This window comes from Acomys minous (genome assembly GCF_964271855.1).
Source record: "Acomys minous genome assembly, chromosome: 11".
Lineage (NCBI taxonomy): Eukaryota > Metazoa > Chordata > Mammalia > Rodentia > Muridae > Acomys > Acomys minous.
In genome coordinates, this window is record NC_140492.1 from 2,980,168 (window position 1) to 3,007,242 (window position 27,075).

General features: G+C 50.6%; 1 protein-coding gene across 4 annotated transcripts in view; it reads left to right on the forward strand.

Moving 5' to 3' along the window:
• The first annotated feature begins 497 nt into the window (after positions 1–497).
• The window catches only part of ERG (ETS transcription factor ERG), a 212,837-nt gene continuing 186,259 nt past the window's right edge, over positions 498–27,075 (forward strand). For 3 of the 4 annotated variants that reach the window (XM_084802323.1, XM_084802328.1, XM_084802322.1), the window contains exon 1: positions 499–805. The gene's annotated coding sequence lies outside the window, so the exon portion shown is untranslated. Of the gene's footprint in view, positions 806–27,075 lie in introns of all 4 variants that reach the window. The other variant, XM_084802327.1, reaches the window with a different exon arrangement.

Below are 27,075 nucleotides of genomic sequence, written 5' to 3' on the forward strand. Positions count from 1 at the left end.
CTTCTTTCCCTGGGTGAAACTTGGACAGACTTTGCAGTTCAGCATCCAAGGCAGCCCCAGGGCTGTTTTAAACTTCTGCAGCCGCACACACTGAACTTTTATGTTGCAATCAGACCGGGTCAAAACACAATACTGCTTCTTAAAAGCAACCAGGATTTTGGAGGAGCCGCACCTCCGTGGCGCCATGTCCCAGGAGAGTCCCGCCGGGTCCCCTTTCCTTCCCCTTCTCTTTGCACAGCTTGGCTCCCGTCGCTGCGGGGTTCCTCTCTGCTGGGCGGCTCCGTCTCTATGGCCCCTCGCGAGGCTCCCATGGTCAGTCTGTGATCTTCCTTGTCTCTTCCTCCTCGCAGCCTCCCCTCCCTCCTCCTCTTCCCCATCACTCAGCCCTGCCCGCTGACCCTGTGAGGGGCGAGCGCCGTCCAAACCTGCCCCTGGACACGAGCCCCCTGGCGTTCACAGACACGAGTGCACGCAATCCCGCTGCGTAGAGGGTTTCCATTCACACTTGGACCCGCAAGCACGCCCACACGCACTTGCACCTGGTTCCCCCGCATCCTGTGTCTGCCCCGCCCCCAGCGCGCTCCAGGCCCACGCGGGGGCCCTCCTCTGACCGGCCCCCGCTCAGTGATTGGCGGGAGCCAGAGCCTTCCTGAGGCCCGCGCCACACGATGAGCTGAGCTAGTCAGCATCCTGCGAGTCAGTGTGTTGCCCGGCCCGGCATGTGCGTGGGCACACGCGGGCGCGGATACTCGTGGGTACCCAGGAACTGGGCAGACCCTCCCCCGATGGCGGCACTGGCCTCTGGGTAAGTCCTTCGTGTCCCGTGGTGGTGGTGGCCTTTGGGACTACAGTGGCTAAGAGGCCACGGTCATGTCAGTTCCAACAACAGTGTTGGGACAGAGGCATGGCCATGCGGGAGGCAGCCTGCGGGTCATAGCTGGTGGGTGGCTCTGAGGGTGCCTGGAGGATGCCCTCCTTCGAACCAGGTTAAAGATGTGCGCCTTTCTCTCCCAGATCCTCTTCACCTCCGCAGCCTGCGTCCCCCAGTCATCAACGCCTTAGGAAAGTTGGGCACGTTTACAAATGTGGCTGTAGCTTCTTAATCAGCGAGCCTTGATGGCTTCTTCCGAACTCCCACTCCCGCTCTTAGAGGACAGACAGATGCCCGCGTTGTTTTGTAGCGCGAGGCTTAAATGCCATGATTAGTGGTTTAACAACAGTCTAACCTGCCCGAAGGATGCGAGACTGTAAAGCAGATGTGGGTTTCACACATTTCTTTGTGGATGTAAAGATAAATCCGTTTATTTTCCAAGATTAGACTGTCTGTCGTAGACGCCAAAGATTTCACTGTGCACGTGTGTGTAACTTTGAAGTGCAAGGAAAAGTCCATCCTGGGCTGGGCGCCACAGTAGGCTGTGGAGGAGTGGGCATTGGGAGGCTGTTCTTATTTTCTCCAGGAGTCTGAGCCCCTGGACAGAGAGCTGTCACATTCCTACAAGTAACCCTTGCTCTGCTGGGATCCAGCTCAGGAGACCTGCTCCAGTCCAGGACTGTCAGGACACAGAAGTTAAATAAAACCCAACCAAATATATCAATTAACCGGTGCCAAATAGTGAGCTACTCCCAGCGAAACAAAAATTTTGTGGAGCACAGGGTGTGTTGAACCAATTTGTGGCTAATATGTAAAGTTTTAAATTTCTCAAGAAAAGCCATGTGAGCTGAAGACCATCACAAATGCTTTTGGTGGTTTGGGAATTTGAGTCTGATTTGTGTCGGTGACGTTTGAGATGTGCCACCAAGCTAGAAAGCCAGAATTCTAAGTGTGCAGATATTTGTTAGTGAATGTAAAGATTCTAGTACCACATAAAATACCAATTTTGTGACTTTATGCTTAATACCATTTTGTTTTAAAAATTCTAGGTGGAATTGTGACCTGTTTTACGTTTATCTGTTTTTTTATTTTTTTATTTTTCACAAGCCTTTGGTGATTTAACCCAACCAATTCAGTCAAGATTTTAAAAGTCACTTTTTGCCATCAGATGACTGATGTGACAGCGTCACATGTACACCTGTGTGTAAACACCCTTCTTCCTCTTTTGTGGGTTCTGTGTGATATTAAATAAAACCTTTGTTGAGTTTTCAGAAGTTTTATGTGTGGTAGAGATCACGGTGCCGTGATAGCAAGTCACACCTGGAATATATCCAAAGTGACTTTAGCTTCCCTGTTAATCTAGAGTCTTGCATGCTGTGCACTTATTAAATATTCCTCACATCAGAACCGAACACTTCCTTTCCTAAAAGTGGTATTAGCTCTGATTTTTCTTGTTCACTAGCTTAACAACAACAACAACAACAACAACAAAAGTCAAAGGGAGCATTTATTTCAAGATACACAAGAGTCAATGTTTCAAAAATCCTTTCCTATTCCCTGGAGGCAAACGTTCACAGGCTCGCGTTGGTCGCTGGAGCCAGGGTTGTGGGGAAACTTTGTCAGGTAGAATCAGTGTCATGCTGCCTGCCCTTTCACAGGCCTCCATTCAGGAGGTGTTGACAGAGGGCGCCTACCACTTTCTAAGGAGACTTCTGGGGGCTGGGGCCTGAGGGACCTTAAACCCAGAAGTCAGGTCCTATGGGAGCCCTGCTTTGTGATGCTGAGCTCACTGCTGTTAGGTGGGCTGTCTGTCCAAGTGCAGGCGTCTTGTCCCCTCCCTGCTCATCCCACTGGCTGTCTCTTCAGGGCCCAGTGGCCCATGGTTGGAATGCACAGGGCTGTTGCTGCTTTTCTAGGTGTGTAGACCTTTGGACTTTCCCAGGGAGGACGTACCTCCTCACTCTGAATTTGAAACGCTTTGAAACTCATGTTCGGTGTTCATAAGAGAAGTGAGATGGTGTGCTTGGGCCATTGAAATAGATTTCAGATAGATTTCAATAGGCATTTAAATAGATGGCTGACTGAAGTTCCCAGTGGTAACCCGCTGAGTGGCATGGTGGGGCCTGTTGATCCAGGAGTGGGCGATGCGCGGGAGTCATTACTTTAGATGGCTTCTCCTCAGCATTCACAGCACCCTTGTTCATGGTCGGTCACTAGTAAGTCGTGACCACACATTGTCCCTTTGGGCTTCTCACTTCAAGGCGGTCACCGGAAGTCACAGAGAACCCTGTTTACCGACTCTCACCTGACTTGGCTTTGCCGAACATCCTGGAGCATGTTCCTGCTCTCAGCATTGCCTTTTATCCTATAGGCATTTTACTGCCGCAGGGAGAGAGGATTCGGTGCTCGGTGCTTGTGAATCCAGGGGCCTGAGCGCAGGTGGGCAGGAGAGCTAAAATTACTTTCCTAAATTTAAGCGCAAGTAAAATGTACACAACAGCAAGAAATTAAAGGGTGCGTCTAAAAATGGAGCTCTTGGCCTAAGTTTTGGATCTAAACTAACTTTTAAGTTCTCCAGCCCTCATAGTGGCTGGTCGTAGCCACGGGGGCCTCTGATTGTGTATGAGAAACAGTTCAATGTAGAAAGGGTTCAGTAGGCTTCAAAGTGTGCGCACACAGGGAGGCCCAGTCTCGCTCACCAGGGTGTGTGCGAAGCTGATCCGCATGCGCGCGTGTGAAGCAGGCTGTTTAGATTAAGTCACCGTCACCTACCACACAAAAACTCTGATCTGGGACAAACAGACACCAGATCTGACCTGCCGCAAACTGTCAGCATGCTCCGAGCGTGTTAAAACGGGGATTGCCCCACGTGAAAGGCAATGTTTGTTTTAGAACTGGTGGTTGACTGGAACTGGGGTTTTCATACGCTGTCTCGTCTCAGGTGTGACTGCGTTTTTCTAGTAGGTTCTCCCTGTGAAGAAGCACACCGTGGAGAGGGGAGAACACTCGGGACACAATGTGATGGGCGGATCTAGGGTGACTTCTGAAAAACTGCGCATTTTCACATTACCAAGTGGTTCGGCAAACTTCCCGAGTTCTTACAGGAAGTGAAGAAGTCTAGAGGGCAGAGAGCAGAGTGCAAGCCTTACCCAGTGAGGTCGCCATGCCAAGTCTTACCCAGTGAGGTCACCAGGCCATCCTCTTGTTTTCAGGGAGCCTTTTTTTTTTTTTTTTTTGGCTATTTGTGAGAGGATTAGTTTTTTTCCTGACACCGAATGAGAATGCTAGGCTATAGATTCTCAAGGCTTATGGATGGAATTACAGTTGCAAAGTCAAAGGTAAAGGACACACATACACACACACACACACACACACACACACACACACACACACACACGGCAGAGTGCTGCTGTTCTGGGCATCTGAAGGGAGGTCTGTGATTGTCTTGAGGGAGCACTCACTAGTGCATACTTGTACCTGCCTGGAGGATTGAATTGGATGCTTCTAAGTATCTTTTCATGCTAATTAAGACACTGTGGGCACCCTGTGCTCTTCTGGACAACCAGAGAAACCCAAGCTCTTAGGAGCTCTGCTGCTCCTTACTGCTCCGTACAATAGCTGACAGGGATAGGGATGGGACAGTATTCTTCCTGCTGGCCAGTTCTGAGTCCCTTACTGTCTAGCCGCTAGAGCTTAAGGAACTGCAGCCACTTTCTGCCCCTGCGGACCATTGGCTCTTTTCTGCTAGTCCTGGGGAGATGCTGGCTTTCTGGCCCATCCCTGCTCCTGGGGTGTCTGCAAGGCAGTGGTGCCTCCTGGTGATGTTGTTTGTGATAGAGGCTGAGGCTACAGGGTTGGGGTAGGGGGCTGGAAAGCCCTGACCCTCTGGTACCCTGGAACCAGAGACACATTGAACAGAAAGTCTCCTCAGCAGGCAGGTTCTATGGGATTTCCTGAGTGAGCTTTGTCCATACACCACCTCTCCTGAGTTAGGATGAGCAGAGAAGAGTGTGACCCAAGTTCTAATTCACTAACTGAAGAGTTGGATTTTTCTGTTTGTGATGCTGTTGGACCTCAGAAAGCTAAAGTGAGAAGACTTAACTGTGACAGGGCCTTTCGGAACTGGGGAAAACCCTGGATGGAATTCTGTTAAATTAAGTCATTTTCCTTAGTTTCTCAGAGTCATTTATGGCTCCTCTGCTGCAGTGCCCCCCCCCCCCCAGTGCTGCTTAGAGCAGAGCTGGGGTGATAGCAAGACAGATGTTGCAGCCATCACACCAACTGTAAGTTCGTAATGGACGGAGAAAGCACTGCATGCAGGCACCATGTTGATGATGTCTTTAGCTGCAAGTGTGATGGTAGGAAGTTTATGTTTCTATGAAGCGGGGATTTCAGGTACTGTGGCTCTGTCCGCAAACCTGTGTGTAACGGATGCAGGATGCACTGACTTCTGCTCAGAGCTTCAGTGCCTGAGGACAAAGGGTTCAGAGAAGGGGTTGAAAGAAAATGTAATGAGCGCCCAGTAGGCGGGTGGGGACAGTCCCCACACTGTGAGTGGTGAATGCCTGGACCCTAGCATCACTGCTTCACAAAGCAGTCACTTGTAAAAGGAAATGTTTTGAAACACAAACCGCTCACAAGATCTGAAGGGACAGCTTTGAAGTTAAATGTTTCAGAAGCAAAGACTTCTTTTAGGGGGAAAGAGCAAGAAATGAGCTGCCAGGTTGAAGCTGGAAGCCCCCTTGCCCCTCCCCTTGCCCCTCCCCTTGCCCCACCCCCTGCACAGCCCCCTGCACAGCCCGCCCCGCCCCTAACCCCCCCCCCCCCCTGCTCCGTTCTGAGCTGCTATTAGCATCCTCAGCCTCACAGAGTCCTGAGAGAGCTTCCCATGGACGGACAAATCCAGGTCTGTAATCACGTGGAGTTTAAACCTATCTTGTGCAAGGCTTGCTCTTTTTGCAGCGCACCACACAGCAGCAAGATGACTGAATAAGGAAAAAAAAAAAGCGAAGAAAATTTTGCCGTTTTAGTATTGAAAAGTACTTTCCAGTCTCTTTGACCCTGGCAGTAAGACTTACTTTACCACAGAGTTTTAAATAGGAGTAACGACAGTTAAGATCAAGTCTAAGAAACATTGCAAGTTTCCCAGGCTAGCTCAGCATGTGAATGGTATGTACCCTAAGCTCTGAGACACTCCACTCCCCCCACCCTCCATCTCCCCCATCCCCCACCTCCCCACTCCCACCCCCCACCCCCAGCCCTGCCTTCAAGACAGAGAGGTATCCGTGGATTTCCGTTTGCAGCATCAATGTAACAGTGTGCTGCATCCTGATTAGGGACAATCCCAAAGGTACGATGTCTTGTGACGAAGTCCCGGTTATTTTATCTTTTTGCAATTTGCTAAGACAGGCCAAATGCCTCCAAGCACTGCCTTCCTCCTAGTGCCCTGTGACTAAGCTGCACATCCAGAGGTAATACGATCTAAGCCTTCCACATTTCCCTTTGACCCAGGAGGGGCTGTACTTGTGCGCACAGTGAGAGTGCACCTGGGACATGCATTTAGTATCACATTAAAAAAAAAACATTAAATCATGGTATACTGTCTTCATTAATCTTAAGTGACTTGGGATCTCCCGTTAAATTCAAGCACTGTCCTAAAAGTCACACGGGAGCATGCATCAAAGATTATTAAATCTCCACACTTAATCTAGAGATTAGAGAAACTGTTAAGTGTTTATTGGGAAATGCTGGAACATTCCGGCCTGCAGCCCATCTGTCCACCTGTCTGTCTGACTCCAGAAAGCCGTGGAGTGCCTGTAAGCTTCTTTTTAAACTAGTCAGCTGGGTGGCATGTAAGCAGGTTCTAGCTTATTTGGCCGAGGCATCCACGCTAGGGCACTCTCCTTGCAGAGTCTTTGGGACAATTACCTCCAGACGGAAGTTTACACGGGATCCATGTGCCCCAGAGCACCCAGGGGGAATGCAGACGAGGGAGAGATTGGGCTGTGACTGGTTAAGACTCTTGTTTGCCGATATGATGTGACTGGCTGGTTTAGTTTCTGCTCCGACGACTCCCACTAAGTGATGAGTGCCAGCCTCAGTGGTGGCTCCTGCAGCAGGAGTGCTAGTGGGTCTTGTTTCCCGTGTGCAGGGACAGCCCTGTCCCCCTCCCCTCCCCCACACAGGTGGTGTTGGTTACTGAGTCAGCTCCTCGCTGTAAGCCTTTTCTTCCTAGTGAGTTCAGTTTTGGCCTCAGAATCCAGAGCAGGTGTCCGAGGCTTCGGGAGGACTTTACCTGCCTGGTCTATGACCCTACTCAGTGAGCATCTCAGGCCCATGAGCACTGGATTCTAAATCTGTGATTGTGTTCCTCCTCAGTGTTTCACTTCAGGTCCAGCCCTCTCTGTTTTCTGCCGACTGTATTGTGGAGAACCTGGACAAATTGCGTGCGTCCTCGTACACCATGTTTTGGGGCTTATAAACACAATAGTCCGTGTTCTAAAGTTTTATTTATTTATTATATATGCAGTGTTCTGTTTATTTATTATATATGCAGTATTCTGCCTGCATGTATGCCTGCACACCAGATGAAGGCACCAGATCTCATTATAAGATGGTTGTGAGTCATCATGTGGTTGCTGGGAGTTGAACTCAGAACGTCTGGAGGAGCAGCCAGGGCTCTGAGCCATCTCTCCACACCCTCCCCCCCCCCAATTGTCCGTGTTCTAAGACATGAGCATGCTGGTCCTTGTCATGAGAGGATCAGACAGTGCTCTCTAAAGCTGAGGCAGTGGGCAGGCTGCGGCGGTGTTGGATCGGGACAGATGGGTGTGTAGGACAATAGCCTGCACAGGGTAGGAGAGGGCTGTCCCGCATGTGGGCAACATGGAGCTGTGGGGCTGCGGCACACACAGTGTGGGCAAGGCATGAGCCCGTCCTGAGTTCTGGGGAAACCAAAATGAATACCTCAGTAACCCAATCAGTGGATCTGAAAGTAGCAGATTTCTGGGAGAGAAAGGGAAGGCAGGGAGCTGTGGAAGACAGCAGGTGATACTTCCTCAGAGGGCACAGGTTACCCTTGCCAGGACTATGCTGTCCCAGTGTTCAGAGCAGCAAGGTGTGCCTTGGGGGCCAGTGCAGTTCCAAGGCAGTAACAGCCATCCACAAGGGCATCCCTGGTCCCCTGCTTGGCAGGGGAGGGACGCAGAGCTCCATTCCTGGGTAGTTTAAAGTGTTGTAGGAGACGTGTGTGAGGAAACGGAAGGAGAAACTTTAATTATGGTAGTGTGGAGCCCATGTCCAAAATACTGTTGTTCCCAATGCAACTCACGTGACAACACTGATGAGCTATGCAGCACTGCTTTCTCCCTGCCCCCCCTATTAGATTCAGTGTATGGGTCCCACCCACAGCAGAGGCATCACAGCAGCCATGCTGTCTTGGCTGCTATTTTGGACATTGCATGTCTAGAATGTTCAGCTTAGGGTTCAGATGGACCTTGAGCAACCTTAAAGCTTAGTAAATCACTTTATAACCCAAGTAGAAACTGTCCTAAGATTGCATTGTCACTGAGAACATCATCCAATGCGCAGCTATGGAGCCAAGTGTGAAGGCAAAAGACAATCGAATGCTACCAGGAACAGGTTCAGCACCACATAGGCAGTGGGGGTGGCGTCCCGGCTGAAAGGAAAATATATCAAATTTCCTATTGAGCATGCCACTATTTATTATCGTTGTTATTGTTATATTATTATTAATTACTTTGTGGTAGTGCAGATTGGACCCAGGGCTGCATGTGTTCTAACTTCATGCTTTCGAAGGGCCAAACAAAAATGCGTGCTTTCAGACTGAACTTTATATCCCTCTGGTAACAGATGCTGTTGCCTCTGTGGGACTCATGCCCTGACAGCTTCATGCACATGAAATATTAGCGGGTGCCTGCTATTTAAATATGCATCGGGATCATGACACAGCTCTCATTTTGTGTATTTCCTCAGCACTATGCCATTTATCATTTTGAAGATGCTGCCTTAAAGGGCCAGTGCCCCAGTGGATGAAAGACTGTAGGTGGACTGGGCCACTGCAGGGTTCGCTTTCCAGACGGTGGGTGTGATTTCATAGTTTGTAATGGCAAATACAAGGGAAATCAAGCCCTTCTTTTTAAATGTAAAACCAAAGTTCACGTCTGGATCTTACGAAGTGGATCTAGGCCACTCACCGATCCCTGTGGATGCCCGTGTCCTCTAGGTGACATGACATTGATTACTTCACCCTTTAAACTATGCTTGTTTTAAGTCAAGGCATCGTTCTGTTTTTTTTTTTTTGGTTGTTGTTGTTTTTCGAAACAGGGTTTCTCTGTGTAGTCTTGTCTGTCCTTGACTCACTTTGTAGACCAGGCTGGCCTCGAACTCACAGCGATCCCCCTGCCTCTGCCTCCCGAGTGCTGGGATCAGCTTTTATGCCAAGGCAAATCTTCGCTAGGAGATCTGCGCTCACCCACCCTTCCTTGATCAAGGAGCATGCGCCTGGCTCTGGTGCCCACCGCCGTGTCGTGGCTCCCTGTGGGTGGGTTGGTGGGTGTTCCTGTTGTGGCCAGTGCATAGTAAGGGGATTTCATTCTCTGGCTCTGGTTTACTACTCCCTGCAGGCACGCATTCCATAAAAGAGCCATTTAAAAAAAAAACTGTTAAATAAAATATGCAAGGCTTCTCTCAACTCTAATTGCCGTATCAAGTTTTATACCTCATTGGGGCAGTTCCTGGTGGCCAAACATTATGGAGAAGAATATCTCTTGGATTCTTAAACAAAAGAATCCCCCTCCCCCTACCATCCCCCCCCCCCCTACATTCTAGGCCAACTGTCAAATGTCTCTTTCTGGCTGGGACATTTCATTGCCAGTCACATAGAAGCAGACAGAAGAGCAAGGCTTTACCTGATGGATCCGTGCCTTTAAATGTAGGCATTGCATGGGCTCTCATAGCCCAGTCCCGCCTCTCTGCATTTGTGTATTTCCTGAAGTAGTATATGCTTTTTATTGACCTGGCCTCGAACTTGCCAAGTAGCCAAGGCTGGCCTTGAACCCCCTATCCTCCTGTCTCCACCCTCTATGTCCCAAGTGCGGGAGTTACTAGATGCTTCACTCCATTTACGGGGTGCTGGAGATGGGGTGCAGGACGTCATGCCAGAACCTAGCCATGGAGTAGACATCCTGAGCCCAATTTTGTGTCATCACCATGTGACAGTGGCTACCAGATTGGGGGGGGGGGAACTTTTGGAGGCAGCTGCTTTCTGTCCCCATTGTGCTGGAGGCAAGCAGCAGGAAGGCACGGAGGCAAGCGCCAGCACCCATGTAGCTGACCAAATTAATTTAAAACCAAAACTGTATTGAGAAGAGCTGAGCCGCTTGGGTGACATTCAGTGCACATGTGCGAATGCAAAAACATGTGAGGTTAGTGATCTAAACACGGGGTGAACATGAGACAGCGCTGACGGAAGCATGTGTACTTCACTCGTTCTGGGAAAACCTTTCTCACTCCAGCAGCCAGAGCCCCCGCATGTCCTCGCTGGGAGGGGTTTGTGTGCATCTCCGCTGTGTGTGGGCTGACAATTTGCCACGTCATCAAAGAAGACCCTGGAGCAAACTCCTCATGGGTGCTGTTCCCAGCTGAAGGGCAGCAGAGGTAACAGACCCACATTTATGGGCGTGAAAAGCCCATGATGAGCTCTTGCAGCCTGTTGTATTTAGTTAGAGTTGGAGTAATGACAGCAATGGGTTTGGGTTTTCCCTTCAGGCTGAGCAATGTATATGTTACAGGGATGTGTGGGTGAGGTCAGTGACATGTGACACCCAGTCAAGTCACCTCATAAAGCTTGATCATGCCTAAGCCTTTCCTGCTCCCCCATAGCTGAGTGCACAGATCGCCACCTCCGCCTCGGCACATCTGTCTCTTCCCACTGCTCCTGCCTTCTCGAGGTGGGACCCGCTGCCCTCAACAGTTACTGTTTGTGGGGTTTTACCTGCAGTCAACACACACAGGGATGAGCAGAAACAAGCCTTCGGGGCTAATGAGATCAGGCTGCAGATCTGCTGTGCCTCTGCTTTCTGTTCCGCGTCTGGTTCTCATGGAAATTTGTGTCTGGGAATCAGAGGTTCCTGGAGCGGATTTTCTGGGGGCAGGTGCTGTATTCCTTGGCCATTCCCACTGGGTGTCAGGACCCTCTGAGGGAGCGGAGGGGCCAGGGCTCTGCCTCGGAGCTGAGGAGACGACCCACCGACCCTTTAAGATGGCAGAGCGTCTCAAGGCCTTCCTGACTTTTGAGAATGATCCGTAAATATGCCTAGTCTGGGGTTTTTGTGACAGAAAATGTATTCATCCCTCCATAAATCACATGTGGGACTCCCTGTGAGGTTACGTCTAGATTCTGTGGCACTCTCGTGCACAGCCTCGGGACTGCTGGTGAGCTGACGACGCCACTCCACTCGCTGAGATGGACACAGCTTGGGATGGGGCAGCGCGGGCACGGGCACGCTCTGAGAAGTTATGGATAAGGACAATTAAAGAAGGGATCGTGAGGGCTGGAGTTCGGTTTTTCTGGCAAAGGAAGCCATATTAAATGTTTGCCTTTGTACTGGCGCATTAAAAATAAGAGCCCTGTGTTATATATCGGAGGACTCTTCTGACATTCTTAGTAAGGGACCTTAGCTCACTCACTCGAGAAGAATGGAAATCTGTTTCCCAGGTTGCACGTGTGTCCTATGGCCCCCACGTCCCATGGCCCCCACGCCCCACGGCCCCCACGTCCCACGTCCCCCATGCCCCACGGCCCCCACGGCCCCCACAGCCCCCACGGCCCCCACGGCCCCCACGGCCCCCACGCCTCACAGCCCCCACATCCCACGGCCCCCACATCCCACGTCCCCCACGCCCCACGGCCCCCACATCCCACGGCCCCCACGCCCCACAGCCCCCATGCCCCACGGCCCCCACATCCCACGGCCCCCACGCCCCACAGCCCCCACATCCCACGGCCCCCACGGCCCCCACATCCCACGTCCCCCACGTCCCCCACGCCCCACAGCCCCCACGTCCCACGGCCCCCATGCCCCACGGCCCCCACATCCCACGGCCCCCACGCCCCACAGCCCCCACGCCCCACAGCCCCCACATCCCATGGCCCCCACATCCCACGGCCCCCACGTCCCACAGCCCCCACGTCCCACGCCCCCACGCCCCACAGCCCCCACGTCCCACGGCCCCCACGCCCCACGGCCCCCACGTCCCACGGCCCCCACGCCCCACGGCCCCCACATCCCACGGCCCCCACGCCCCACAGCCCCCACGCCCCACGGCCCCCACATCCCATGGCCCCCACATCCCACGGCCCCCACGCCCCACAGCCCCCACGCCCCACGGCCCCCACATCCCATGGCCCCCACATCCCACGGCCCCCACATCCCACGGCCCCCACATCCCATGGCCCCCACGTCCCACAGCCCCCCACCCACTTTCAGCTCTTCCTCCCCATCTCCTTGACTCCCCGTTTTCTCTCTTGACTCCCTCGCTTTGAGGCAGTTACAGACCAGAAACAATGGGCAGTTGCCTTTGTATTTCCAAAGGGCTCCATTAAATGCACAAAACTGGGGGCTCAGTTAGTAAAGGGCTTGCTGAGCACACATGGACTCTTGGCACCCACATAAAATCCCAGGCTGATGGTTTGTGTCTGTAATTCTAGCACTCGGGCACTCGTGAGGCAGAGATGGAGGATCTCTGGGGCTTTTAGCCTCCTAGTTGCCTACAATCGGTGGGTCCCAGGTCCAGTAAGAGATCCTGTCTCATAAAATAAGGTGGACAGCACACCTGAGGAACAACAGCTGACATTCACCTTTGGCCTCATTGTGTATGCACCCCTACACACACACACACACACACACACACACACACTCATACACACGCACACATACACACTTACCCACCTATACACACACAAGCATACCTACACATGCACATGAACACATACACAACAGACGCACCTACACACCTACACATGCACATGTATGCACACACATATAGACACACATATATGCATACTTATATATGCACACACACATGCATACTAACACACATACAGACACACATTCACACCTACCCACCTACACATGCACATGCACACTTATACATATATACACACCTACACACATGCATGTACACATATACAAATGAACAGGTGCACGCACAACATACACATACACACAAACACACACAAATGAACAAGTGCACACACAATATACATAGGCACTGGCTGTGCATTTCTCAGGGTGAAAGGTGGCAGCGTGCCTTTCAAAGTGAAAGACCAGATGACCCAAGTTGTGAAAGACTGGCCCCTAAGCCAGAGGATGCCATTTCACGTGTTTGGTAGGTCACGTGTGGACCTGCCTTTATCTCCTGCCCTTCACAGATGCTCCCTGGCTCGCGTGGACATCCACACGCAGGTCGTGTGGCTCGAGTGCCTCTCCACAGCTGGATCGCATCGACTAATGTTTGCCCTCCAGTAAAAAAGGAAGCAGGCTAGAAAACAAACAACAATGAGTAGACATGCCTGAGTTTCAGCCGAAAATCAATCTGAAGAGAAAAACACTTGGGCTGGCGTCAAGAGAAACAAAGCCTCGCCAGCACAGATTCTTATGAAAATGACCCGAGAGTCGTATTTTTATGAAAAGGCAGCTGACTCAGATGGAGGGGAGCGCCGTGCGAGGCAGAGTGGAACAGCCGCCCACGCCCTGAAGCTGACAGGATCACTTAAGTGCAGTTACTAGAAGTGACCCGAGATCCGAAAATAGGCAAGCCAGAGCAGGAGGGAGAGCGGGCCTCTCGTGAAGGGAGCAAGTGTCTGGGAAGCCAGCGCAGAGCTAAGAGTCTGCTTGTATTCGGGCTTCTCCTCGACCCCCGTTTCTGTAAAAGCCGGCAGCATTTGGAAGGGCCTCCCACCTGCTGGAAGACGTCCACCAGTAAATGTGAACGCAGGAGGCATGGCCATTCTTCCAAGAATAATTGTGTATGGCTCTGGCTGTTGTGCTGTGTTTTCTGGTAATGTCAAAAAACCTTATAATCTGAAAACACCCAATCTGACACTTTTAAGTGCTATGAAGCCACAAGTGGAAAATCCCACAGCTGACCTCATGTGTTAGGTCACAGTCCAAAAGTGTGTAAAAACGAGGGTGTCCCGGGGAGATGGCCTCACTTGGCACAGTGCTTTCTGCACAGGCATGAGGACCTGTTTCATCTCTCTAGCATCCATGTGAGACGTTAGACGTGGTCGCATGTGCCTGCGGCCCTGCCGCTGGGGAGATGGAGGCAGGGACCTCCTTAGGGCCTGCTAGCCAGTGGCTTAGCTGTATCAGTGAGCTTCAGGCATAGCGAGAGCCGCTGCCTCAAAAACCAGGATGGAGTCAGATACCTCTGACTTCTACATGCATACACACGTATGGATAAGTTTTCACTGTGTGTGTGCACGTCTGTGTGCACGTGTGTGTGTGCCCACGTGTGTTCACGTGTGTGTGTGTGTGTGTGTGTGTGTGTGTGTGGTTTGAAGACTGGTTCCCATCAGAAGACACACATTTGCCTGCTATTGTAAATCAGGGCAGCAGGAGGCAGCGTGCTCATGGCTGTGGCATTGGCCAGGGTTGAGAGGAGACAAGACTGCATCCTTGCTTCCCGGAAGTTCTGTGTCTTCTCCTGCAGCAGGTGAGGCTCACAGGGTGCCTGTGCTCCCTGGCTTGTCCCGAAGGATGGTGTCACCTTCCCTGTCCGCCCAGGTTTCAGTCACCATCCAAACTAGCAATTAAACCATCCCATAAATTCTCTATGCGAGGCAGTAAAGCCTAATTTTAGATTTCCTGTGTGCCCCAGTGTCCTGTCTGATTGCTACCAGTTGGCCAGAGGCCGGGCGTGAGAAGCAGGCAGCTCACAGCGTGCCACATGTCAAAGGCCTCTGCTTACATGCTTGGGGCTCGCTTCGCATTCTCTGGCTGCCTGTAGCCAGTCTTTCATTGGTTGAAGACTCTGCAGTTCACTTAGTTCTCATGTGTGTTTCTGTGTATGGATGTGTGTGTTATGTGTACATGTGTGTATGTGAGCCTGCATGTAGAGGCCGGTGGACAAGGGAGCCATGTTTATGGACCAGGAGTGGACTGTGACACTGGGAAGCCTATGCGTGGCTTTTGTCCCCATATCTTGGCATATATTTCCCTACAGTTCTCAGGAAGTTAAAATTATGTCTTTCTGATTGGTAATATGTTGTCTGTTCACCAGAAATTTCTAGGTGGACTCATATCCAGCTCTGGGGAAGGAAAAGGGAGCGATGGAGGCTAAGCTGACACACAGTGGTCAGTGAGTTTGTCAGTCATGGCTGTGTAAGGGAGCCTTGGCGAGAACTCCAAGCTTCCTTCCCAGAAGCTGAACACGAAGGTTCCAAGGAGGTGGCCCGGCCTTTCTCCCGCTCACCTGGGATGGCTCTCCACCTGTACCCCTGTGCCACCGGCAGCAAACCAGAGAACGGGACAGTGACTAAAGTGAGGGGTAGGCAGCTACAGGTCTGACCCTTTGTCCCCTAGACAGAGTTTACATGTGTTGTATGCTGATGGGGCTCACTACTGCCTCCTGCTGGGGACAGGCAGGTGAATGGTGAGTCTATTGGATGGGTGCCTCGTCTCTTCCCTCCCCTCTTCAGCTGGACGCCGCAAAGCCCCTTCCGGTCCAGTGGTACTCACTGGTTCAGGTGGACTGGAATTGTGGGAGTCACAAATTGCGGTGGTGGCTGACTTTATCTCTCTTAAAGCCACAGACACAGTGGCTGGCTTCCTGCCACTCTTGGAGTGACAGCTCCCTCTGCTCCCCTCTGACGGTTTTGAAGGTGCGTTTAGGAGGGCAGTGGGTGGCAATATTGCCTGCGATGTGATCTGACTATTTCCTACAGTGGGAAAGTGGTCCTTTGCTTGAGCCTTGGCAGGGAGCCACGCCCTGTGACCTCTGGGTGAGTCTGAGCGTGTCTGTGTTCTGCAGGTGTTGGCTGATGGGGTGGGAGGTGGCCTGAAATCTACACAAACCATGCCAAAGCGTTGAAGACTTAAACGTTCCTCGCTCTACACTTTTAAGCCTTAAGAGGTGGTGCCAGCAGTTCCTTTGTTTATTATGGACGTATAGAACAGGAAGATGAACAAAAATATTTAAGTCACCTCTTTCTACCCTCAGGACATAATTGCCTGTGACAAGCAATGCATTTAATTTCAGAGTAATGGTACCATATATAATAATACATGTATACATTTACCTCTAAGTAGATACTTGAATACATTCCTATAACTCAGTTTGTCCGATAGCACAGTGTTACATATCGATGCCATTAAGTGTATTTATTTAAAAAGTTGCTTATGCGCCACATTTACTTTCAAACTATCTAATGTCCTATTGTGTGGCCTCACAGCATAGATTTGTCCATCTGATCCAGTTTAGCCGAGTTCAGGCTCCTCCCAGTTTTCTGCTAGCCACCAGCGTCCTCAGTCTCGGGTGCAGAATGCGTGTGGGTCAGGCTCCACCCAGGCCAACTAAGTCAGGCTCTCCTGGAGATGGACCCAAAAATCAGCAGGCTCGTAAGTTTCCAGGGTCGAAAATAGCAGTAACACGCCACACTGACCTGGGACCACACATATTCTCAAAGAAAATAAACAGATGTATTTTGAAAAGTTAAGGTTGAAAAAGCACACACCTTGGGGAGAGGTTAGTATAGTGTGGAGTACGGCTCTGACGCACTCGGCCTCATGTAGCTGATTTTGTTGTACCGTGATGGAATGTCTGACATAGCACGAGGGTGGATTGGAAGGCTTTGGTGAGGCTCTCAGAGCAGCATGTGTGGAGGAGGCCGCAGCCCTGGTGGTGGGCCTCCTAGTCTGAAGTGACAGCTACGACAAGATTAAAAAAAAAAAAAGATTCAAGTGGCTTTGAAGCAGCAGAGAAGTATTTCTCACAGTTCCAAGATCAAGGTCCTGTCAGGCCTGGTGTCTGCTGAGTCATCTTCCTGGCTGCTAGGCGTTGCCTTCCCACTGCGTTCACATGTGTGTGGAAGTGGCGAGGTGGCGAGGTGGTTCCTTTATGGGGATGCTAGTCCCATAGAGAAGGGCTCCACCCTTGTGACCTAATCACTGTGCCCTCTCCACCTTTGCCTCAACGGTGGGATACCGTCATATCAGGCATGGGCCATATGTCCCGTCACAGTGACATGGGACAGTCCTTCAGGATCCAGGGAACACGTACAGACCCACCTATTCCGTCACTATTTTTGTCCAATTCCCATAGAAGTTTGATCAGTTCCCTAATTCACTAATAATTTTTCTTGTGATACTTACATGTACTTAGTTGTGAAGCTCAGATGCTTCCTGGGCACTTCTCTGCCCTCCATCTTCCCAGGGGACCAAGTTTTGCAGAGCCTGCAGAGCTCTGGCCTGATGCTCCTGAGGTAAGCGGAAGTGTCCCTAAGTGGCGTGTGATGCTCCTAGCCGGCTTCCCGTTTGCTCTTGATTTCTGTTAGAAGAGAAGCTAGCACATGTCTTCGACCTGTTGCCTGCGTCTCCATCTTTCCAGGGTGGGTTAATATGCAGATGATGGAAACGTTACTTAACCAAGCTGTGTAATATACTGTGATCACCCTACACACACACACACACACACACACACACACACACACACACACACACACCATTTTCAGTGACTTAGTGATGTGTGGATGTCGTGTCCTCTAAGCCCATTGGTAGGAGCAGTATCTCTCCTCAGAGACCCAGAATGAATTCTCTCATCTCTCAGGAGTCTCTGTCTCTCTGCCTCTCTCTCTGTTTGTCTCTCTGTCTGTCTCTGTGTGTCTATCTTTCTCCCTGTGTGTGTGTGTGTGTGTGTGTGTCTGTCTGTCTGTCTGTCTGTCTGTCTGTCTGCCTTTCTAGCACTGAGCTCCTAAGTGGGTGCTGCGGTGCTGGTGCTCAGCCCTTTTATGTTGTAATGCGGGTTCTGGATGTTGAACTCAGGTCTTTAAGCTTGCAAAGCAAGCACTTTACTGATGGAGACCTCCATTCTGCAGCGTGTAGGCCCCGGGAATCCAGGCTGACAGGGCCATGTTTTCACGAGGCCACAGGCCCCTGGGAGGGTGGGAAGAGGGTCCTGAAGCTACCTTAATTTCTTCCGCCATAATCCCCTCAGAACTGAGGAAAAGGCCGCGTGGAGTTTCTGTTCCCAGCTTTCATCTGCTCTGCACCTCCAGGTGCTCCAGCCTCACCCCCAGCAAATTCCTTCAGAGGAAGAAACCAGATGTTCACTCTCAGAGCAGAGGAACTCTTTGTTCAAACACAAAGCCCGAGATGGCTCCCTCCCCCCTAGTGTGTGTGTGTGGGGGGGGGGGCAGCCTCCCTCACACCCTTCTTTTCGACATCTGGACGGCACAGTTCCTTTGGAGACCCGAGTGACAAGTGGCTGGGCTGTTCACTAATTTCTCCTCTGATGGGCTAGTGGCCAGCTGGTCTGGATGGCAGAGCTGGTGGCTGCCGAGGCCAGGCCCACTCCAGCAGCTTGCTGCCTGCATCTCCGGCTTGTCTTAGAGTTTTATTGCCGTGGAGAGACAGCATGACCACGGCAACTCTTATGAAGGAGAACTTCTGATTGGGGCTGGCTTACGGTTCAGATTCAGAGACTTGGTCCGTTATCATCGGGTTGGGAAGTACAGCAGTGTGCAGGCGGACATGGTGCTGGAGAAGGGGCTGAGAGTTCCTAAGATGGGGGGTTCCATGTGGCCCAGGCTGGCACGCAGCTTGCTACGCAGTCCAGGCTGCTCTGAGCCCGATTTCTTGCACGTGTGCTCCCCACACGTGTGGATCACAAGTGTGTGCCTCATATCAGGCTCTTCGTGTGTTGTTTTATTAAAGCCTATGGCTACCGTTAGGCGTCGCTTTGGTATACTTTTTATAGATTTTGACAGGTGTATTCTGACCTGCTCCCTCATTACACTTTCACACAGAACAGTTGCGCGCTGACAAGGGCCCCCACTTCGCTTGCCATCCCTCTCTTTCCTTTGTGTTTGACTTTTCTCATGGCGCTATGCACTTAGAGGCCTTCTGCATGTCGCTCTGGTCAATGAGGCTTGTTTGTTGCTCTGTGGTACTCCACTGCCTGGATGTGCTACTGCCGGTGGCCTGTCCTACTGAGGGGACACTTCCTGGGTTATTATGTTCCCAAGGGTTTCAGGGCTGAAATGATGTGTGGGGAGAGGAAGAGACATGGTTCCATTCAGGACAGCCAGGGGGCTTATACAAGCCGTTCAGAGATTTTGATCCTGAGTGGTGAGCAAGCAGACTCCTCAAGGCAGCTGGTGATCGTACATATGAGCATGCGGTACCATGTGTGTGCAGGTGTGTATTCACGGGTCTATGGATGCAAGTGTACATGTGTGCAGAGGCCAGAGGTAGACACTTATACTTTATACCTTATTTTCTGAGTCAGTGCCTGGACTGGCAATTTTTATGTCAACTTGACACAAGCTAATGTCACCTGAGAGGAGGGAACCTCAATTGAGAAAATGCCTCCATCAGGCTGCAGGCAATTTTCTTAATTAGTGATTGACAGGGGGAGGGTCCAGCCCATTGTGGGTGGGGCCACTCCTGGACTGGTGGTCCTCGGTCCTGTGAGAAAGCAGGCTGAGCAAGCTAGAAGAAGCAAGCATGCTCTCCGCGTCAGCTCCTGCCTCCAGGTTCCTGCCCAGCTTGAGTTTCCTGCCCTCGCTGAGTTTGATGATGGGCTGCTCTACAGAACTGTGGGTGAAATAAACTCTCCTGAAGTTCCTGTTGGTCATGGCGTTTTGTCACAGCAGTCGTGACCTTAAGCTAAGACAACTTAGAATTCATCTGGGGAGAGGGAAACCTCAATTGAGAAGATGTTCCCAGCAGAGTGGGCTGTGGGCAAGCCTGGGGTGCATTTATTTGATTGGTGATGGATGTGGGCAGGTCTAGCTCACTGTGGGCAGTGCCACCCTACACAGGTGGTCATGGGTGCTGTAAGGAAACAGACTGAGCAAGCCATGGGGAACAAGCCGGTAAGCAGCACCCCTCCATGGCCTCTGCATTGCCTTGAGTTCCCACCCAGACTTCCCTCATGATGGCGCATAACCAGGAAGTGTAAGGTGGAATAACCCTTTCCTCCCCAGCTTGTTTTTGGTCATGGTGTTTTATTACAACTGTAGGAACCCTCACTGAGACAGGGTCTCTCACTGGTGCTCCAGCTCCCAAGGGAGGCTAGGCTGGCTGGTCAGTGAGCTCCAGGGATTCCCCTTCCCTCCAGCCCCACCCCCACTCCTGTCCCTGCCGCCCCAGTGGGATCATTGGTGTTCACCACCACACTAACTTTTACATGGTGGCTGGGAATCGAAGTCATGGCGGGTGCCTGGCTAACTGAGCCATCTGCCCACCCCAAGTGCTTCTGGTTTTCATATGTTAATTGCTGTTTGCTTCTGTTACCCAAATAAGCACTAATATTGATTTATTTTTAAGATCCCTTTAAACCTGTGATTATTTACTTTGTAACTTCAAAGCTGAACGCATATATGCTTGCATGCCTCCTACTGCCATGAGGTCACAGTGTCACACCAACTGCAGCTGAGTTAAGTTCATGTGCAGTAAGAAGAAGGGGCCCCCAACTCATAGACTAATCCAGAGTTTAAGATTATAGCTATGGGAAATGGAGGGAGCTGCAAAAGACTCCTTCCCTCCCCTCCCCCCTTTCTCTTTCTCCTTTCTTCTTCTAACCTCCCACCCTTAACAACAGTCTACTCTATAGCCCAGGCTGCCCTAGAACTCACTAGGTAGCCCAGGCTGCCCTGAAACTCACTCCATAGCCCAGACTGTGATCCTCCTGTCTCAGCTTTCCAAGCCTGTCTCAGCTGAGATCACAGGTGTGAGGCACCTCCATTACAGGTGTGAGATTACAGGTGTGAGGCACCTCTATTATAGGTGTGAGATTACAGGTGTGAGGCACCTCTATTATAGGTGTGAGATTACAGGTGTGAGGCACCTCCATTACAGGCGTGAGATTACAGGTGTGAGGCACCTCCATTATAGGTGTGAGATTACAGGTGTGAGACACCTCCATTATAGGTGTGAGATTACAAGTGTGAGGCACCTCCATTATAGGTGTGAGATTACAGGTGTGAGGCACCTCCATTATAGGCGTGAGATTACAGGTGTGAGGCACCTCCATTATAGGTGTGAGATTACAGGTGTGAGGCACCTCCATTATAGGCGTGAGATTACAGGTGTGAGGCACCTCCATTATAGGTGTGAGATTACAGGTGTGAGGCACCTCCATTATAGGTGTGAGATTACAGGTGTGAGGCACCTCCATTATAGGTGTGAGATTACAGGTGTGAGGCACCTCCATTATAGGTGTGAGATTACAGGTGTGAGGCACCTCCATTATAGGCGTGAGATTACAGGTGTGAGGCACCTCCATTATAGGCGTGAGATTACAGGTGTGAGGCACCTCCATTACAGGCGTGAGATTACAGGTGTGAGACACCTCCATTATAGGTGTGAGATTACAGGTGTGAGGCACCTCCAGGTCTCTTGGATGTGCAGACTCAGGAGTGGAACTACTGGGTCATACTTGGTTCTAATCTAAGCTTTCTGAGGCTCCTCTCTACTGTGTTCTGTAATGGTTGACACTTTAGTGTCCTGTACAGCATCCCACTTTCTCTAGCTGGTTGTCTACTCTTGTTACTCGCCACTTGTCCCGTTACTCGCTACTTGTCCTGTTACTCGCCATTTGTCCCGTTACTCACTACTTGTCCTGTTACTCGCCATTTGTCCCGTTACTCACTACTTGTCGTCTCTTCTTACTTGTTACTTTCTCATCCATCCTAGAGGATGAGCAAGCGTCTTTGTCTCTGTGGTTCTACATCACAAGCGTGTCTCTGGTGACTGGGGAGTGACCGCTCATGTCGTGGATGAGCAAATGCAAAGCTGGAAGTCAATGTGCTTGTCCAAGGTGGTGCTCACGGGTAGTGTTGGCATCTGGGCTTGAGTCTGGGCAGTGCTGTGGAAGGCGATAGGAAGGCGGCTCTGTCTCAGCTGCCTTCTCCGCTCCTTCTGTTTCCACACTGCCTTCCCACTGAGGGGTCTTGGGACAGGGTGTGTGTAAGAAAAAACTTAAAGACGTCAATCAGTGCAAGCACCTTTGCCGCAGCTTGTTCTCATCGCGTGGCGTTGCTTTCCTCTCAGCAGCAGAGGAGACAGATTGTTGTGAGGACAGAACCCAGGACAGAGCCCACAGGACCCAGCTCCTCTGTGATGAAGCATGGTCGCGTGACTGTGTGCTAGACACTGGAACACATCCAGAAAATCCAAGGAATACCTCTAGGAAGTACTTGCAAAGGGAAGATTGAACTTCCAGGGAGTCTTTAATGGGATGGGAATCACCTAGTTAGTCTTTCTCCTCTTCCTGCCTTCGGGCTGCATTGCTGATGGGATGGATGGTGTTGAGGCAGCTATCTTGAGTCACAAACAAGAAGCTGCTTGTTGAGGCTACAGAACTTCAAGACAGAGAGAGCCCAGGTCGCTGATGATCATAGCAGGTGTTATCTACCTGAATGTGGCTTACAAAGTATCTTTAAGATACTATGGTAAAATATATGTAGCATGTTTTTTTTTTTTTACCATTTCACTTATTTTTAAGAAGATAATTCTCAAGAACTTTGATCAGATTCATAATGTTGTATAAACTGTCACCATCCATCCATTTATAAAACCTTTTCTTTGTCATCTCAAATAGAAACGGTGTATCCATTCAAAATGCCCTGGTTCCTCTCAGCACCTCAACCTCAGTTCTGCTTTCTGTCTCTCTGGGTTTGGCGGTTGTGGGTACCCATGTGAGGAGAAATGGCGTCCAGTGACCCTGTAGGACCGACTCCACTTCCTGTTTTCAAGGCGCATCCATTCTGAGGCAACGTACCAGCTTGTGCTTCATGTTCTGCCATTAAACAATATGGCAGAAGCAGGGCCAGCTTGTGCAGTGCAGCGTCGACAGGCGTTTGAATGGTTCCCACCCTTTGGCGCTTGTGAGCTGTGCTGTTGTGAGCGCTGTCCAGCGTCTGTGGTCTTCCCACTGTTCTTTTGTGCGGACACCACAAGTGGAGTTGCTGGACCATGTGGTAAGTCTGAGTTTCCTGTTTTGAGGAGCCCCCGTCTCCACCAGCCACTCTCGGGTCCCTCCCAGCATCCCCGTGTCCTTACCAGCTCTTGCAGTGTTAGTTTTGGTTAATGTTCTATTTTGGGGATGACCAATCTGATGGGCTAAAAGTGACCACCTCTCTGGGCTTAGTGGCCATTGTGTGTTTTCTTTGAGAACTGTCTCTTTATGTCACTTACTATTTCCGAGCTAGGCTGTTGGTTTTTAAGCAACAGTGGTTACATCTGATGTGTAGAACTTGACTTTTTTGGTCTTTTATTTTTTTATTTTTTGAGGCAGGGTTTCTCTGTGTAGCCTTGGCTGTCCCAGAACTCCCTCTGTCGATCAGGCTGGCCTTGGATTCAGAGATCTACCTGCTTCTGCTTCCTGAGAGCTGAAATTAAGGGGGTGCGCCCACCACCACCTGGTGTGAACTTGGCCTCTGTAGGCTGAGGTGCCTCTATACAGACGGAGTTGGGAATGGAATGTGGGGGTAACTGAATATAGAGGGAGGGAAAACTTTGGCTGTTGCTTTTTAAGCAACCACCTACCAACACTTAACTCAAAAGCAAACTGTAGAGGCCCTGAGGTGTTTGTGGCACCATCACACGCTGCTTCGTCAGCCTTCGCTGCTGCTCCAGGTTCTGAGCACACAGCATGAATACTGTGCACTGTGCCACATCATGCGATGGCCACCAATGCCCCCCGCAGCACCTTACCTCAGATCGGGGACAAATGTGTCATGAACTGTGGCATTTTTACTGGACACACATAGCTTTCTGCGCTTATAGAAACATAACGGTTTAATTATGGAAAACAAGGATTTTTTTTTTTTTTTTTTTTTTTTACTATTTTCCGACCATTGTTCTCAAGTGTGCAAACGTCACGTTAGTATGTCTGTGCATTCTATTGTGTCTGGATGTTTATTTCTAAGAATTGTGGAGTTGCTGTCTTGAGTTTCGTAAAGAATTGTTAGATGAATTCTGGCTTGAGATTAAGTAAAGAGTTTCCAACGATTTCTGAAATGGCCCTAAAACATACTTCTGCCAGTTTTCACTGAATATTTCTGCATTTCAGTGTTGAGAGTTTTCCAGTCCGAAGGCCGACATGAAAACACTGACGGCGGCTGGCTTGTAGTCTCAGATAGTCAACCAGGACCTAACACTTTAAAAAATAAGCACGCCTGCCTTATTAACATATAAATTTACTTCCATCTTTAGTAAACGTCAGTATTAGGTATAGAAACGTATTTTATTAAAACAGAACTCAACGCATCCCAGGCTGGCCTCAACTCTGTTGCACAGCCAAGGATGACTTTGAGCCTTCTAATTCTCCTGCTTCCGCCCCACCCCCACCGCCTGAGTTTTTTACTACTGGAGACCCAGCCCAAGGCTTCATGACACTAGGCGTACACTCCACCAACTGAGGCACATCTCCAACCCCTAAAAATAAATAAATGACAGTTCCTAAATTTAAAACTTTTCTTTTTAAATTTTTTGTATGAGTGTCTCGCCTGCAGGTGTGTGTGTGCACCCATTCATGCCTGATGCCTGTGGAGACCAATGAGGGTGTTGGATGCCCTGGAGTTGCAATCATAGATGGTTCTGGGCTGCCATGTAGGTGCTAGTAATTACATCTGGGCCCTCTGTGGGAGCATCCAGTGCTCCTAACCATCGCGTCATCTCTCCAGCCCTGTGAAATACATTTCTTTGTAATTTTGTTATCATTAAATGTTTGCTTGCTACACATATTTCATAGACCAATATGCCTCAGGCCTTGTAAAACATCTCCCAAGTAAAAAATGGTCCAGACTGGACAATGCTTTTGAAAGGTCTGTGCTTTTCTCAGGGACCATGCACGTCAGCTGAGAGAGCCGACGAGGCATAGAGAGGGAGGCAACTTGCAGCACCTCCTCTGTGGCAGAAGCACGCATGGAGGGGCTGAGGTCTCCTACCCTGCCAGGAAGGTCTCCTCAGTGCTCCTTTATAAGCAGGGGCCTTGCACCCTCTCGTGCAGTGGAGGGGATTTAGTGTTAGTGTCTGTGCAACTCACCTCAAACAGGAGGCAGCTCTTCCTGTTAGCCACGATGGACACTGACAATGAGAACAATTATTATTATAGCCATCACAAGGATAGGTTAGCTCCCTTAGAAGGGCTATTGTTCTGTTGGCTGTCCATTTTCATTTTTAGCCAAAGCTGGGAGTCACTGCTTTCCTTTTCTCTTGAGAGATAAAGTAACGAGATACAGCAGTCATGAGATGGTTTCTGGTGTGTGTGTGTGTGTGTGTGTGTGTGTGTGTGTGTGTGTGTGTGTGTCTGCCTCACCCCACTGAGCCTGGGCCCTGGAAGCTTGGAGATGTGGAGGGAGGGTGCAGGAAGGAGAGGAGAGCCACACGGTACAGTGCTCCCGTGTCTAATCTGGTCCCCAGAAGGATGCTGTGTGGTCCACAGAGCTGTGAGGCTTCAGTGTTTCGTGGCTTCTCTACTGTTGGGAACAAACCAGAGTGAAGGTGGCACCTGACAACTCTGCGCTGAGCTTGTCACTATACAGGCGTGTGCAGGCGACTGCTGAGTGCCACACTGCTAGACTGACTCCTTCCTAGCCCGAAAATCAGCGCATTTATACTTTATGCCTGTCACTTTGGGCAGCACATGGGGCCCATCGATCACTGGCCGCTCATGGGGTACCTTAGGTGGGTAAAGCAGCTGTGCTGCATAAGCAGGAGGCATCTGAGAGGAGGGAACCTTGATTAAGAGAACGCCTCCATGAGACCAGGCTGTAGGCAAGCTTGTAGGGTAGCTTTTAAATTAGTGGGTGATGGATGAAAGCCCAGCCCATTGTGGGTGATGTCATCCCTGGGCTGGTGGTCCTGGGTTCTATAAGAAAGCAGGCTGAGTGAGCCATGGGGAGCAAGCCAGTGAGCAGCAGCCCACCACGGCCTCTGCATCAGCCCCCGCCTCCAGGTTCCTGCCCTGCTTGGGCTCCTGTCCTGACTTCCTTTGGCGATGAACTGTGACGTGGAAGCGAGGGCTGAATAAACCCTTCCCAGCCCAAGTTTCTTTGGCTGTGGTGTTTTATCCCAGCAATAATAACCCCAATTAACATAGCACCTAGGGAGTTTTTAAAAAAACAAATCGACTTGTTGAGTCTTTTATGATTCTGTTTCCCCCTCTGTGATATGAGTGGATCCAGGGCAGGGAAACCCGTAAATTCAGAGACACAGAGGCAGGAGAGCGATGACTGCAGTCTCTACGAGCTGAGCACCGTTCGCAGAACTAGACTTCAGTCATATCGCCTATTTCAAGATGCTGCGTGGCGAAGTTATATATAGAGACTCCACACAGGGACTTTGCTTCCTCTCTTGCTCAGGGTGTCATATTTATAGACACAAAGGACGTCAGGCAAATGAGCCCATTCTCCTCTGTAGGAGCTGGGGAAAGTCTGGCTTCACACTGAAGCACTGCCAGCTGACTCTGGGCTGTGACGGCTCCTGTCTCTCCTCAGAGAACGACCACGGCTCTGGGCATCCGCAGTTGCTTAGGCTCCGCTTCCATCCCATCCCACAACAAAGGGAAGAACATCACAGGACATGAAGACGCTTTCATGTCCCATGTCCTGACAGTGGTCCCTCGTGACATGTGGCCATTGCTTTCTACAGTAAGGGAGCAGTTTGGTTAGATTACATCCCCTTATGTCTGGTCAGCCTTTGATAGTTTGGCCACAGAGCCTTGCTCCCAACCTCCACACTGTGAGGGAGGCAGAAAAGAGGCTCTGTAAAGGGCTGTCATACCAGGAAATCCTGGGAATCAGAGATGGTGTCACAGTTGAGGTGACTCAGCATACATTGTGTGCGCATGTGTGTGCACATGTGTATGTCTGAAGGACAGGTGTATGTGTGTGTGTGTATGTTTGTGTGTGTGCATGCATGCATGTGTGTGTGGGAGGTATGTGTGTTTGT